Source organism: Bos indicus x Bos taurus, chromosome 29, assembly GCF_003369695.1.
Source record: "Bos indicus x Bos taurus breed Angus x Brahman F1 hybrid chromosome 29, Bos_hybrid_MaternalHap_v2.0, whole genome shotgun sequence".
NCBI classification, from domain to species: domain Eukaryota; kingdom Metazoa; phylum Chordata; class Mammalia; order Artiodactyla; family Bovidae; genus Bos; species Bos indicus x Bos taurus.
Window position 1 is genome coordinate 40,214,948 of NC_040104.1, and position 15,053 is coordinate 40,230,000.

The window sequence follows — 15,053 nt, forward strand, 5'->3', positions numbered from 1 at the left end:
ACTATCCTGGTGGAAAGCTCAGGTGGCTTGTTAGGGTCTGAACCGAAGACATGAAGTCCATTCCATTGCTGTCGAAGAAGGGGAGCGAGGGGTCAGCCAACTGTGGGTGGCCTGAGCCACAAGATCAGTGTCCAACCCTTCTCTGGCCTGGCCCCAGGCCTGCTGACGGTGCCCCCTGCCATCCTTACTCTTACCTCCCGAATCTCGCCAATCGTGCCTGGACAGTGTCAGCCTGCCTATCTCTTCCGAACAGGGCAGCCTTGGCCAAGGGCACCAGCTTGCGTATGTAGGCCTGGCCATTCACTCCCACACATCATAGCCACAGACACACCCACAGAATTTTGAAAGCCCTCCATTCCTTCAAGTGTCTTCTGCATGCTGTTTACATTTCCTGAAACATCCTCTTCCCTCTCTCTCTAAGTTTCATCACCCAACTCTTCCTTTTACAGTTACCAGCTAAGGCGTACTTTTTCTAGAACGCCTATCTTAAAGCTTGAGGCTGGGATCCATGTGTCTGCTATAGGTTTCCCAATTGCTTATGCCTCTGGTTGGGCCAATCATCCCCTATTCTAATTTATTTTTTACCTACTGATTTCTCAAAAATTACTGTAAGCTTTTGAAGCCAGGAATTATGCATTATTCAGAGCTCTGTGCCCAGTATGAATCCAATGTTTGGTATTCAGTCTAAGCTCAGCATTGTGTTTTTTTGAATGAACAAATGAATGGGAACTTTGAAGTAAAAAAAATCCATGCAACACCTTTTATACATTCCTTATAGAGTAAACATCACTGACTAAGAAGGAAAGTAAGCACCTAGACGAGACTGGATGAGCCGGGTAATTGACTACTGCACAGAATGGTTCATAACAAGCCGCAGAATCCTTCAAGCTTCGACAGGATGAAACTGAGAACTTCCAGATGTACAAGCTGGATTTAGAAAAGGCAGAGGAATCAGAGATCAAATTGCCAACATCCGCTAAATCATAGAAAAAGCAAGAAAATCCCAGGAAAAAACATCTACTTCTGCTTCATTGACTATACTAAGGCCTTTCACTGTGTGGATCACAACAAACTGTGGAAAATTCTGAAAGATATGGGAATACCAGACCACCTCACCTGCCTCTTGAGAAACCTGTATGAGAGTCAAGAAGCAACATTTAGAAACTGGATGTAGAATAATGAACTAGGAATACATTAAGTCTGTAAATTGTCACCTTGCTTATTTAACTTGTGTGCAGAGTACATCATGCAAAATGCCAGGCTGGATGAAGCATAAGCTGGAATCAAAATTGCCGGGAGAAATATTAACAACCTCAGATATGCAGATGATACCATCTTAATGGCAGAAAGTGAAAAGAAACTAAAGAGCTTCTTGATGAAAGTGAGAGAGGAGAGTGAAAAAGCTGGCTTAAAACTCAACATTCAAAAAATGAAGATAATGGCATCCAGTTCCATCACTTCATGGCAAATAGATGGGGAAACAATGGAAACAGTGGCAGATTTTATTTTCTTGGACTCCAAAATCACTATGGATGGTGACTGCAAACAGGAAAGTAAAAGACAATTGCTTCTTGGAAGAAAAGTTATGACAAACCTAGACAGCATATTAAAAAGCAGAAACATTACTTTCCAACAAAGGTCCATCCATATGGTCAAAGCTATGTTTTTTCCAGTAGTCATGTACGAAAGTGAGAACTAAATCATAAAGAAGGCTGAGCAGCAAAGAACTGATGCTTTTGAATTATGGTGCTGGAGAAGACTCTTGAGAGTCCCTTGGACAAAGAGATCAAACCAGTCAATCCTAAAAGAAATCAACCCCGAATATTCATTGGCAGGACTGATACTGAAGCTGAAACTCCAATTCTTTGGCCACCTGATGCAATGAGGTGACTCACTGGGAAAAAACCCTGGTGCTGGATAAGATTGAAGGCGGTAGGAGAAGGGGACGACAGAGGATGAGATGGTTGGATGGCATCACCAATGTAATGGACATGAGTTTGAGTAAACTCTGGGAGTTGGTGATGGACAGGGAGGCCTGGTGTGCTGCAGAACATGGGGTCACAAGGAGTCGGACACAACTGAGTGACTGAACTGAGCTGAAGTGAACTGGGTAAAACTGAGGGCAGGAAGATAAGGGGGTGGCAGAGGATGAGATGGTTGGATGGCATTGCTGACTCAATGGACATTAATTTGAGTGAACTCAGGGAGACGGTGAAGGGCAGGGAAGCCTGGAGTGCTGCAATCCATGGGGTCACAAAAAAATCAGATACTGAACAACAACAACTTAGCGACTAAACAACAACAACAGGTCTCAAAGACTCAGACATGACAAGCAGCTTTGCACACATGCACACACAAATCGACAGGGGTAGTTCATGGGGCTCCTGAAACCCAGAGAGGGTTAAAATTCCATTGCCTGGAGATTTAAAATTCCATCTTTATTGGTCTCCTGCTTGAGACTCTTGGTTTAATATTTGTAACTCACTTTCCTCTATGCTACTATTCTTATCCATTACCCAAATGGTACCCCAAACCAGTAATTACAATCATTTTTAAAATGTAACTAGCGAATCAACTATACACACAGTTCCCTTATGCTGCTGCTGCTGCTGCTAAGTCACTTCAGTCGTGTCCGACTCTGTGTGACCCCATGGACGGCAGCCCAGCAGGCTCCTCTGTCCCTGGGATTCTCCAGGCAAGAACACTGGAGTGTGTTGCCATTTCCTTCTCCAATGCATGAACGTGAAAGTGGAGTCGCTCAGTAAGTGTCCGACTCTTTGTGACCCCATTGACTGCGGTCTACCAGGCTCCTCCATCCATGGGATTTTCCAGGCAAGAGTACTGGCTGCTGCTGCTGCTAAGTCGCTTCAGTCATGTCCGACGCTGTGCGACCCCACAGACGGCAGCCCACCAGGCTTCCCCATCCCTGGGATTCTCCCGGGCAAGAACACTGGAGTGGGTTGCCATCTCCTTCTCCAATGCGTGAAAGTGAAAAGTGAAAGTGAAGTTGCACAGTCGTGTCCGACTCTCTGCGACCCCATGGACTGCAGCCTACCAGACTCCTCCGTCCATGGGATTTTCCAGGCAAGAGTACTCAAGTGGGGTGCCATTGCATTCTCCGACAGTTCCCTTATAAGAACACTTAAACTATAAGGAGTGAACTATAAATATTTTTCTGTGTCATTCCTGCCCAAAAAAAGATGATTTCATCATTAGTAGATTTTAAGATAAAGCAAATAATATATGATATATTTTTGTTGAAGATGTCCATTGCAATGTTGTATATGACAGCAAAATTCTGAAAGCAATCTATATATAAATGAGTGGGGATAGTCTCATTCTTTAGTGAAATTTTTTACCAACACACATAATTTTTATTTTTACAATTTTTAAATGTATAAATGATGCCACCAGCAAAGCTCTATAATAAACTACACGTATTTAAAGAGTACAATTTGATGAGTTTTGAGCTATGTAAATTTCTGTGAAGCCATCAGTTCAGTAAAGATATTGAACATACTCATCACTCCAAAAAGCTTCCTTGTGAACATCTGTAATCTTTCCTCCTCACCTCTTCTCATCCCTAAGCAACCACTTTTCTGCTTTTTTTTTTATTACAGATTGATTTGAGTTTTCTAGAATCTCGCATAAATGAAATTATATGGTAAGCACCCCTTTTTGTCCAACTTCCTTCATTTGGCATACTTATTTTGAGATTTGTTGTTGTATATTATTGTATGTATCAATAGTTTATTCCTTCAAGTGGGAGGGGACATGGGTAAACTTGTGGCTGATTCATGTTGATGTTTGGTAGAAACATAGTACTGTAAAGCAAGTATCCTTCAGTTAAAAATAAATAACTTAAAAAATAGCTTATTCCTTTCTGTAGCTGAGTAGTATTCCACTGTATGGATATATCACAATGTCTTTATCCATATCCCCTGTTGATGGATATCTGGATATTGTCACCATTTTGCTATTGTAAATAAAACCAGTCAAGGCTATGATTTTTCCTGTGGCCATGTATGGATGTGAGAGTTGGACTGTGAAGAAGGCTGAACGCTGAAGAATTGATGCTTTTGAACTGTGGTGTTGGAGAAGACTCTTGAGAGTCCCTTGGACTGCAAGGAGATCCAACCAGTCCATTCTGAAGGAGATTAGCCCTGGGATTTCTTTGGAAGGAATGATGCTAAAGCTGAAACTCCAGTACTTTGGCCACCTCATGCGAAGAGTTGACTCATTGGAAAAGACTCTGATGCTGGGAGGGATTGGGGGCAGGAGGAGAAGGGGACGACAGAGGATGAGATGGCTGGATGGCATCACTGACTCGATGGACGTGAGTCTGAGTGAACTCTCGGAGTTGGTGATGGACAGGGAGGCCTGGCGTGCTGCAATTCATGGGGTCACAGAGTCGGACACGACTGAGCGACTGATCTGATCTGATCTGAAACATTTGAGTGCAAGTCTTTGTGGACTTACGTAGACATATGGCTTCATTTCTCTTCAGTAAATACGTAGAAGTGGTATACGTAGAAGTAAATACTGAATTGCTGGATAGAAAATGTCTACAAAATCTCCTGCTTATAATGCAATACTAAGTGAAAGGCAGATTTTAAACATAGCCACATGAAAAATGACAAGAAGAAAATACACTAAAATTTAGAGCGGTTGTTTAATTTGTGTGGTGGGAGTATAGGCAACATATTTTCTTTTCTCATTTATAAATTTTTAAAATATTGTCATTATTTTAAATATTTTTAAATACAGAGGAATGATAGTATATGTTAAACATCCACTACATGTGGGCATATACATAGTGAGATGGATCTCTAGCTATATCTATACTACTTTTTCTTTACAATGACTTTGTGAGCTAATTATGTTGCTCAATTTCACAGATGAATCAGCTGAGGCTTAGAAAGATTTAAGTCATCTGCCCAGTACCCCATAGCTGTTAAGTGGCATGACTGTGATTTGAGCCCAGGACCATGCTGCTCCAAAAGCCTTGTCCTTTCAAATCCTTAAGCATGTATACCAGACCATGTACCTTACGAAACGGAGTGCATGGAGGGAACGTTATGCATTTCTGAATGCAAGTACAAGGAGACCAAGATTCCGTCGAACAAGCTCACAGTGCGGCATTCTGTGAGGCAGCCAGGCTGAACGGGAACACGGCAACACGCTGGGGACTGACTTGATCTAATTTGAATTCCTCCAAGCAATACTGTCAGGACAGCTGATCTCTCCTGAGGCACTAAGACTTCACAAAATGTTCAGGATAACCAAATCAGGAAGGAGATATTGGTATTTTATATCTAATCTATACTATTAGGCAGTTTACAAATACCAGATAGCAATTCATCAAAGTCATGCCAGGAAAAGGTTCTCTGTGATCTAAGTCATCAAAGAGAAACTCAGTTCCTGGCACGTAACCTCTAAAATTTCAGACGAAGCCAATGTGTTAACCAGCTCCCTTCAGAGGGGTGAAGTTCTGGCTCAGCCATTCACGAGCTATTTGGCTTGTGCAAGGTATTATATTTCCTCTGAAATTCAACTTCAACTATCAAGTGAGGAAAAGAGTGCCTATGAGAAAAATTGGTTTTGGGAGTTTAGAAAACACATATACCAGTCAACATGATGCTCTGTACAAAGTGAGTGAATAATAAACTCACTCAAAAAGTAAGTGAATAGTAAACTTAATTATTATAAATTAAGTTTATTATAATTATATTATAAACTTAATTAATATAAATATTTTATTATATTTATAATATAATATAAATTATAATTTATAATATAATAAACATATATTATAAATTATAATAAATAATTTCTATAATTGCTTTTGATGCTTTTAATAAGTACAACAGACTAAATGCCTCAATGCCAAGATAAAATGAGCTGAGAAGAGTACAGAACAAAAGTTTTTAATACTGTTTTGGAATTCTTCAAACTTTTTTAGAACCTATTATTCTAAGCTTTCTTATCTCAAGTCATTTCAATCACTGGGGGATATCCCTTGCCCAAGAAGAGCTAAAATGGTCAGATTTAGAGCACTCACAGCAAGAACATACATATTCTCAGGTTCAAGTGACGTCATATGGTCACCAAGCTGGAGGCAGACCTTTATCTTTCCTGAGCCTCCCTATTCAGCGTCGTAAACAAGGGCCTGGCCTGCCTTTGCACCTCATGTTATTTCTGTGCTTAGATGGAGTAAGAGGCACAAACACATCTGATCAATTGTGAAGAACTATGAATATGTAACAGCGATTTCAGTTAAAGTGAGGTAGCATAAAGAGCACTATATATTATTCATTCATGCATTAATGTTTTCAATAAATATGTTAAGTGCCTGCTATCTGCCTGAAACTATGCCAGATGCAAGCAAAACAGAAACAAATGGGCACCGAGTCCAGTAAGGAGAAGGAGATTTACCAAAAAAAAGTGCTCTCTTTTGATAGAGAACTATAGAGACTGGGGAGACCATGGAAAAAGTCTTTTGGGGAAGAGCAAGAAGTGTTAGCAAATGTTTTTGAAAGCAAGTAATGCTAGCTCAGCAGTAAAGAACCCACCTACCAATGCAGGAGATGTGGGTTTGATCCCTGGGTCAGGAAGATCCTCTGGAAAAGGACATGGCAACCTACTTCAATATTCTTGCCTGGGAAATCCCACTGACTGAGGAGCCTGGCAGGCTATATCCATGGGGTTGCCAAAGAGTCGGACACAACTTAGTGACTAAACAAAAAATTTTTGAGCTGACATTGAACACAAGCAAACAAAAGAAACAGTGTGAGTAAAGAATGATACGGAAGCCTGACAGGAACACTTGCCAGGGTGAAAGGAAAATGGTTAAAATTAAGGTTGGAGAAGCAAGGAGGAGCTAAACCATGAGATGCCTGTAAAAAAATGTTATAGTATTTGAATGTTAAGTCATTTCAATGAAGGGAAGTAGGTTTTACATAATAGAGAAAGCAAGTTAAATTTGCAATTAGAACACTCTCATGTCAGCAAGGTCAACCGCAGTCAGGGAGACCATTTAGTGTGGAGCCAGACAAGAGCTAACTAACAATTTTTTTTCTAACTAATTTGTTTCCTTATCTCTGAAATACCTTTCAATTTTACAAGTTTAGTCATCTTGATATTATGTGAGTGGAAGTTTTACAAGATGAAAAACACCACATAATGCGAGATGTATAATGATCATTGTTATTCTGTCTTGCCATTTTCACCATCTGGACAATCAATTCAACTACAGGGGTTAAATCAATTGTGCTATAATCTACATCTGCTGTTTTACAGGACTTTCAACGCGGCCATATGAGCCCTGCCATGATTCTTCATTTTTCATGAGTTAATCCAATAAGAAGGAAATAAACATAACTGATTGAACCCTTAAGTGAAAGCCACACTTAATTACTCAGCCAAACTCTCAAGCAAGAGCTCAATTCATAAAGATGATACAGTTGAATGGATTATTTCCATTGATTTGTTCTGTCACTTCTAATTGCTGTGGGTGAGAGTTACGTAGCATGGAAGGTATTAGGCATCATGATTGTAATTTTAGGGTGAAGAGACCAGTGAAAAGTAAGTGTAGTTTAGTTTCATTGGATGAGTTCAGTAGCTGGGTACCTGCATGGGCAGCTTACACATAGTGGACGCTCAGTAAACGCAGACTGAAATAATTTGGAGTCACCAGGCCCACCGACCGCCACTCACTAACTGCTGCTCTTGGTCACCCTGAGCGTTAGTTCAAAAAAGTATGGAGTTGTTCACTACCTGGCACTCTCGGTAGATGATAAATGAAATTCTATTTGTGAAGGTGCTTAGTCAATCTTAAATAATTACATAAGTTTAAGCCTTTTGAGTGTTTACTACTGCTAGCCTCACTTTGAAGTTGAGGGACTATTTTCCCTTTCTTGCAGAAGAGTAAATACAAGTATAAAGATGTGAAATAACTTTTACAAAGAACTATTGTTAGAAAGGTGAGTCTGATCTCATCATTCAGTTCCAAGAATCCCTTCTTCCTTCCTTTTCTTTTACATTTGCCTCCATTCAACAACGACCTTTAGGGCCTTTATAAAAGAGCCCCCAAAGAGCTCCCTTGTCCCTTCTGCCACGTGAGGACACAAAAACAAGATTGCTCTCCACAAAAAGTGAAGTAGGCTCTCACCAGACAGTGAATCTGTTGGGGGCTTGATGTTGGACTTTCCAGACACCAGAACTGTGAGAAATAAATCTCTTTTGCTTATAAGCCACCCAGTCTAAAGTATTCTGTAATACCCTTCAAAACTAAGAGATTTGCATATTTGATCACCCAAAATATTATGCATTGGAAATAGAAGAATAAATAAATAAGCAAGCAATAAAGGCTTTTCTTTCAGAGCCTAGTGGGAAAGAACATGAAAAACAAACAAACAAACAAACAAACCAAAAACCAAAACCACACACAGACACACACAAAACCAAGCAAGGAAAGTAGTGCAGTGCTGTAAAAGCTAAAATAAAGGTTATGGGAATTTGGAAGAGGGCGCTTATGCTAGTCTTTGGATTTAGAAAACACTTTAAAAAGGATATAATCTGTGCTCTGAAACTCAAAAGCTGAAGTATCCTGATAGATAAATAGTAAAAAGCCTCTGAAGCAGTAGAGTCTTTAAAAAGTGTCATATTCAGGAAACTGTAAACATTTTGGTATAGAAGAGTAGCAGGTCATATGGATAAGTAGAGAGAAAGAAGTAAGAGAGGTGGGAAGAGATGTGACTGTTGGGCCTTAATGTTTTCGCTAAAGAGATTGCTATTAAATCTGAAGGATATTGGAGGATTTAAAGCAGGAAATCAATGCAATCAAAATCTGCATTAAAATGTTCGCACTCCCACCAGTATTGCACACAGAGCACTCACTCTAGTGGGCCCTCCTGTTGCAATATTCTTGTGTCTGATAAATTCTAACCATCACATTTTAAATGAATCACAGACATACAAGAATGTGAGAAAAATCACAAGAGCAAAACAAACCACAAACCATCAAGCAAAATCCTGTCAACCAACACCAGAAAGTGGACTGTAGGAAAATGAAATCCAGGGACATCAGAGGAAAAATAACGTTTTCAGGTCTGAGATCACAGAACATGAAAATCTGGAATTAAAAGGACCCTCGGAAAGAACCAAAGTAGTCCCAAGTCCAAAGAACTCTTTGGCTCTACTCAAAAGCAAAGTCTACTCCTTTCTGGAAGAAAATACCCCCTGGTTTTGACTGTCAGAATTCCCATTATTTAATTTCAGCAAAAACATAAGGTCATCATTAAGGAGACTTAATGAAACAGGCCACCATGAGAAAGAACAGATTTAGACTTACAAAGATTTCAGATATTAAGATTATCAGATAGGTAACTTAAAGAGACCATGTGGAGAGTTTAAAGAAACTCAAGTAGATATTTTAAAATAATAACAAATCCACTATCCAAAAGGGAGGTTATAAGCTGATCATATTGACTTATTGATAGGGTAAATTTGCACAAATTTAGCAAAGGTATAAAATATTTGAAAAGCATAACTAGCAAACTTTATCTACTGAATACAGCTAGAAACATATCCAACAATTAGAAAACACATGTTTCCAGGCAAATAGAGAAGATTTGCAAAATACTGACCACATTTTAGGCTAAAATAAATTTAAAAGAATATTTATTATACAACTTTTCCTAGGCATTATTTTATTAAACTAGAAATCAGTAACAGAAACGGTAAAAATCCCCAAAGTTTGGAAAAAAAATTTTTTTAAATCTCTAAATAACTCTTGGCTCAAACAAATCACAAAATAAATTTTTGTAAAAAGTTTTATTTATTTATTTTTTTTTTGATTTTATTCTTGTAATTTTATTAACAATGCATAAATGATTAACGGACAGGCATCACCAACTTGACTATCTTACCTACCCTGTTTCTGTTTTACAACTGACCTGATGCCTGTTCATAAGGTTAAATATATCATCTTGGACCCCAGGTTTATACAATAAATTAATCTAACATATAATCAGACATCATATTTTTTTTAAAAACCTAAAAAAACATTTTTTAACATTTAAAAACATGTAAAAACATTTAAAACATTAAAAACATTTAAAAACCTAAAAAAAATTTATTAACATTTATTTAAATGTTAATAAAAATACTGCATATCAAATGCTATAGGATGCCAATGTACTAAAACATCTTATGGAAAATGTAGTGAATTAAGGGTAATATAAAGGAAAAGGACTGATCTAATGAGCTAGTAATCCACCTTAGGCACTCCCCAAAATAAAAAACTAAATCTAAACAAAGGTAGAAGAAAACCAATAATAATAACAGCAGAATTATGAAGTTAAAACAGAAATAGAGAAAGAAAAAGAAAGGAAGGCAAGAAGGAAGCAAGGAAGAAAAACTGACTTATATCAGGGATACAAAGTTGTTTTAACTTCTATGACCCAATCAGTGTAATTAGTCACCTAAACAGGGTAAGGGGAAACAATTATATGATCGTTTCAACAGATAAGGGACGAGGTAGAGATTCTGATTTTAATCTATAACCATAAATGAACATGATGAAAAATCCTACAGCAATTTTTCAGAACTAATGATTTTTTAAAATGCTATTTATGGAAAAATTATAAAACATTATTGAAAGACACGAAAGATCCAAATAATTTTAAAAATGGTCCAGATTTATAGAAGGAAGACTCAGTATCAGACAAAGGTCAGTTTTCTTAAATTAACTTATAGGTTCAGACAATTTCAATGTTAATTCAAAGAAAATTTCTGCGGAACTTTCCAAGTTCATTCTATATGGCACATGAAAGGGTAAAAGCCAAACAAAGCCAAGATACTCTTGAAGCAAAATAACGTAGAGAAATTTGATCTACTAGACATCATGATTCATTATAAAGAAATCTTAATTAAGACAGTGTGGATTTAGCACTGCTGCTGCTAATTCGCTTCAGTCGTGTCTGATTCTGTGTGACCCCATAGACGGCAGCCCACCAGGCTCCCCCGTCCCTGGGATTCTCCAGGCAAGAGCACTGGAGTGGGTTGCCATTTCCTTCTCCAATGCATGAAAGTCAAAAGTGAAAGTGAAGTCGTTCAGTCGTGTCTGACTCAGCGACCCCATGGACTGCAGCCCACCAGGCTCCTCCCTCCATGGGACTTTCCAGGTAAGAGTACTGGAGTGGGACAGGGGTATACAAACTGACCAATGAAACAGAGTAGAGAACACAGAAACAGGCCCAACAAAGTACAGAAATATAATCCAGGCCCGAGTGATGGTGAAGATAACTAAGGGGAGCAGAAAAGCCATTTAATAAATAGTGCTATGACAATTATTCATCTGTTAAAAAAAGAATATACAAAAGTCAAAACCAGATTGACTACTTAAGTATATAAAACAACAAAAGTTACAGCTTGATATCTTTATGATCTTGGGATAGGAAGACAGAAAGTCCCAACTGTAAAAATAATAATAATAATAATAATACATTTGACCACATTAAAACCAAGGGCTTAATCTACAAAGTAGGAGAAGCTATCTGCAACATATGTCAATAGTGAATCCATATCAAGAAGATATCAAATACTCCTCTAAATCAATAAGAAAAAAAGGCAGTGTAACAAAATATAGACAAACAGCATTGAACTGGCATTTCACAGAAATAGAAACATGAATGTTAAATAAAGAGTAAAGGATCCTCAATACTACTCTTTGTCCAGAAAATGCCAAGTAAGTAAAGCAAAATGCTCAATGACATTTTGCACCTGCTAAATGGGAAATAAGTACACAAGCAAATTGGAAAAGCACTGAAAGCAAGGGCTGCTGGCTGATTCATTGCCCAGTTGGTCAATTCCTACTAACAAGCATTTGCAATTAGCTGGACGAAAGTGAAGGTCAGTCCAAGTGGGCAGCTGCAAATCTTACACTCACCAATGTGGGTAGTAACTCTGTCCTACAGGAACAGTGTGGGAGTGACAGGGTGTGCCGGGGGATAATTGAGGGGCGGGGGTGTTTGCTTAGAACACTCCCAAGCTGAAACCTATCAACATATAGTACTAGAACACAAACTTATTTACCCACCAGGAAGCATGAGGAATCTATAACAAAGGAAGCTGCTTGTTGAAATTGTGCATTAATACAACAATTTTTTGAAGCTGTTATTAGACTCTTAAAAGGCCAACAGTAAGTAAAAAGGTAGGGACCCCTCTCTCCCAGATTATACAGCAAAGGGCATTGTTCGATAGAATCTACCACTCACTGGTTTATCTTCAAGGAATGGACTGCTTTGTGTTTAGGGATTTGGCTACAAAAGCAACCCATGGAAAAGCCAGTATGATTGAGAGCAGAGAAGTGTCTTCCTTTGAAAAAGGAAGAAATGTCTTCCTTTGTTTTCAGAGAAAAACATTGATATTGTGGAGGTACTTTTATCCTGAATGACTTCTTTTTTGTCTAACAACTTCGATAGATTAATTGGTATAATTTTCAGTTTGTCACCAGAAATAGTCTTTCTTGACGGGACTGTGTGACAACGCAGAACAGTCTGACAACAGCACCAGCTCACCAACATTAGGTATCATAAGAGGGATGAGTCTGATCATAAGGGTTCTCGAATACAGTCCAAAAGCCATCAGGTTCCTTCATAAGAATCTGATACCCCAGTGGACTGAAAAGTCTCAGTGTTAGTACTGATTACTGAGTAAAGCCTAATTTTTGCATATATTGATTTTGGCAAACATGTTAGCTGGGAAGGAGACAGAAATTCTAACGCTGGAGGTGGAGGTGGGGAGCATATAGCCAGGGAAAGGGAAAGTAAAAGTCGCTCAGTTGTGTCCAACTCTTTGTGATGCCACGGACTGTACAGTCATGGAATTCTCCAGGCCAGAATAGTTCAGTGGGTAGTCTTTCCTTTTCCAGGAGATCTTCCCAACCCAGGGATCAAACCCAGGTCTCCTGCATGGCAGGCGGATTCTTTACCAGCTGAGCCGGCAGGGAAGCCCCAAACTACTGGAGTGGGTAGCCTATTCTTCTCCAGGGGATCTTCCCGACCCAGGAATTGAATCAGGGTCTCTTGCATTGCAGGCATATACCAGGGAAGCCCAATAACAAGGGAGATGACTATTTATCTAGCAATTGAAGGATGAGAACATTCTACATGTGTTGGAATTTGTGTTTCAGATAGAAGAAATAGCATAAGGAAAATGTTAGACATGGTCATGAAATGAGGAATGATTTACTGTGGCAGTAGCGTAGAATGCATTAAAAGGTGAACATGGCACATCAAGGCCTATACTTGGAAAGATCTAAATGAATGTCATGTTCTGGCTCTATTTTGCAGTAAGTGGAGGATACCAGCTACTATGACACTTCCTCAAAGTTCTTTTGAATCAGTGTTGGCCATGCAGGTGTCAGAAGAGCTTGAGAGATGAAACACTCTCTGGAGAGTGAATCATTGTATTATACCCACTTCCTCCTTTCTACTCCTACAGCCTCTAACCAAGTTCAGGATCTTTTAACTGTAGCCTCCTAACTCACTCTGCTTCTCTGATTTCCAGGGCATCCTATCAACTACAGGTAGAACAGTCTCAAGAGAGCTCTCTGGTCATGCTGCTCTTTTGCCTACTGTTGAACGGCTTCCTACTAACGACTAGATATACCCCAAGTAACTCAGTCCTAAGCTTTCCTATTTACATGTATTGACTTACGCCATGCTCCCCACCATGTGGAGAAGCCTCACTGTGATGACCCTACCCCATTTGCAGGGGAAGAAATCGGAAAGTTTCTGACCTCCTCCGCACAGATTCTTCTTCTCCATACACAAATTCTATCATTAAAGCTCAATATATGTAAAAAAAAAAAAAAAAAATATTTCCACAAAACCTTCCCTGATCTTTCCAGATACGTGTCATAAAAACACGTGTTTAGATAGCACTTTCAAGCTTATACCGCATTTTATAAATTATATAGCACTTAAATCTATGCAAGTACGGCAAAGATAGAGCAGGGAGACTATTACATTTCAACAGATGCTGCTGTTGTTTGGTTGCTAAGTTGTGTGCAACTCTGCAACCCCGTGGACTGCAGCGTGTCAGGCTTTCCTGTCTTTTACTGTCTCTCAGACTTTACTCAAACTCATGTTCATTGAGTTGGTGACTCAACAAATCAAAGTTTTAGTGACTTAGTGTTAATCATGGAACTTCTGACTCCAAATATCACATTCTAACCCATATAATTCTAAACCATATATATATATCATTCCCATCCAGAAAATCCTTAGGAATTTTCCCTACCACACATTGTTCTGATGAGTATTATCTTGATTAACTGTTTTCAATGCATTGCATACAAGGAGTATTTAATAAACTAAAGTCCTCCTAATATACCTATTTCACATGATTAGATCAGTCTGAAATAAACCCTGGTTTTTTCCCCCAACCACGGCAGTAGGTTTATGGCCTTCCCATCACAATAGGAACATTTTACTTTCCATGTATTGCAAAATTACCTGCAGATTGCAGCGCATGCTGCACTGTACTGTAATTCACTTAGCCTCCCATCATTCTATGCCAGTAGTTCTCAAACAAGTTCAGGGACCGCAATACACTCATCTCTAGATCCTCAGTGTCTAGTTGAGTGCTTGTGCACAGTAGGCACTGAAGACACATTAGTTGAGATGCTTACTAGAATGGTGAACTCTGATAGATAATCTTTGAAGAATGTGGCTGTGGTCACATGGTTCTTCTACTTGAGTCAAAGATCTGGGAAAGAGATCAGAAGACAACATCGAGGTTCTAAGGACTGCGGTGCTTTCTCAAAGAGCTTGGGAAAGTTGGTGTGCATATAATCCTGCTGCTCATACTGTGCCTGTGTCGACGACACTGAGTGATAAAAACACTGTTACAACATTCTTATTTTTAATGACCACCACCATCACTACCACAAGTAAATCTAAAATGGGGTGATCACAGCATCTTACTTCAAAAGGCTATTTCCATTATTAAAATGATGGCTATAAAGCTTTCACATGCCCAGTAAT

At 38.9% G+C, this 15,053-nt stretch overlaps 1 protein-coding gene across 12 annotated transcripts in view; it reads right to left on the reverse strand.

The window, feature by feature from the left end:
- The window catches only part of DLG2 (discs large MAGUK scaffold protein 2), a 2,318,993-nt gene that overhangs the window by 1,284,249 nt on the left and 1,019,691 nt on the right, over positions 1-15,053 (reverse strand). The window lies entirely within an intron of this gene.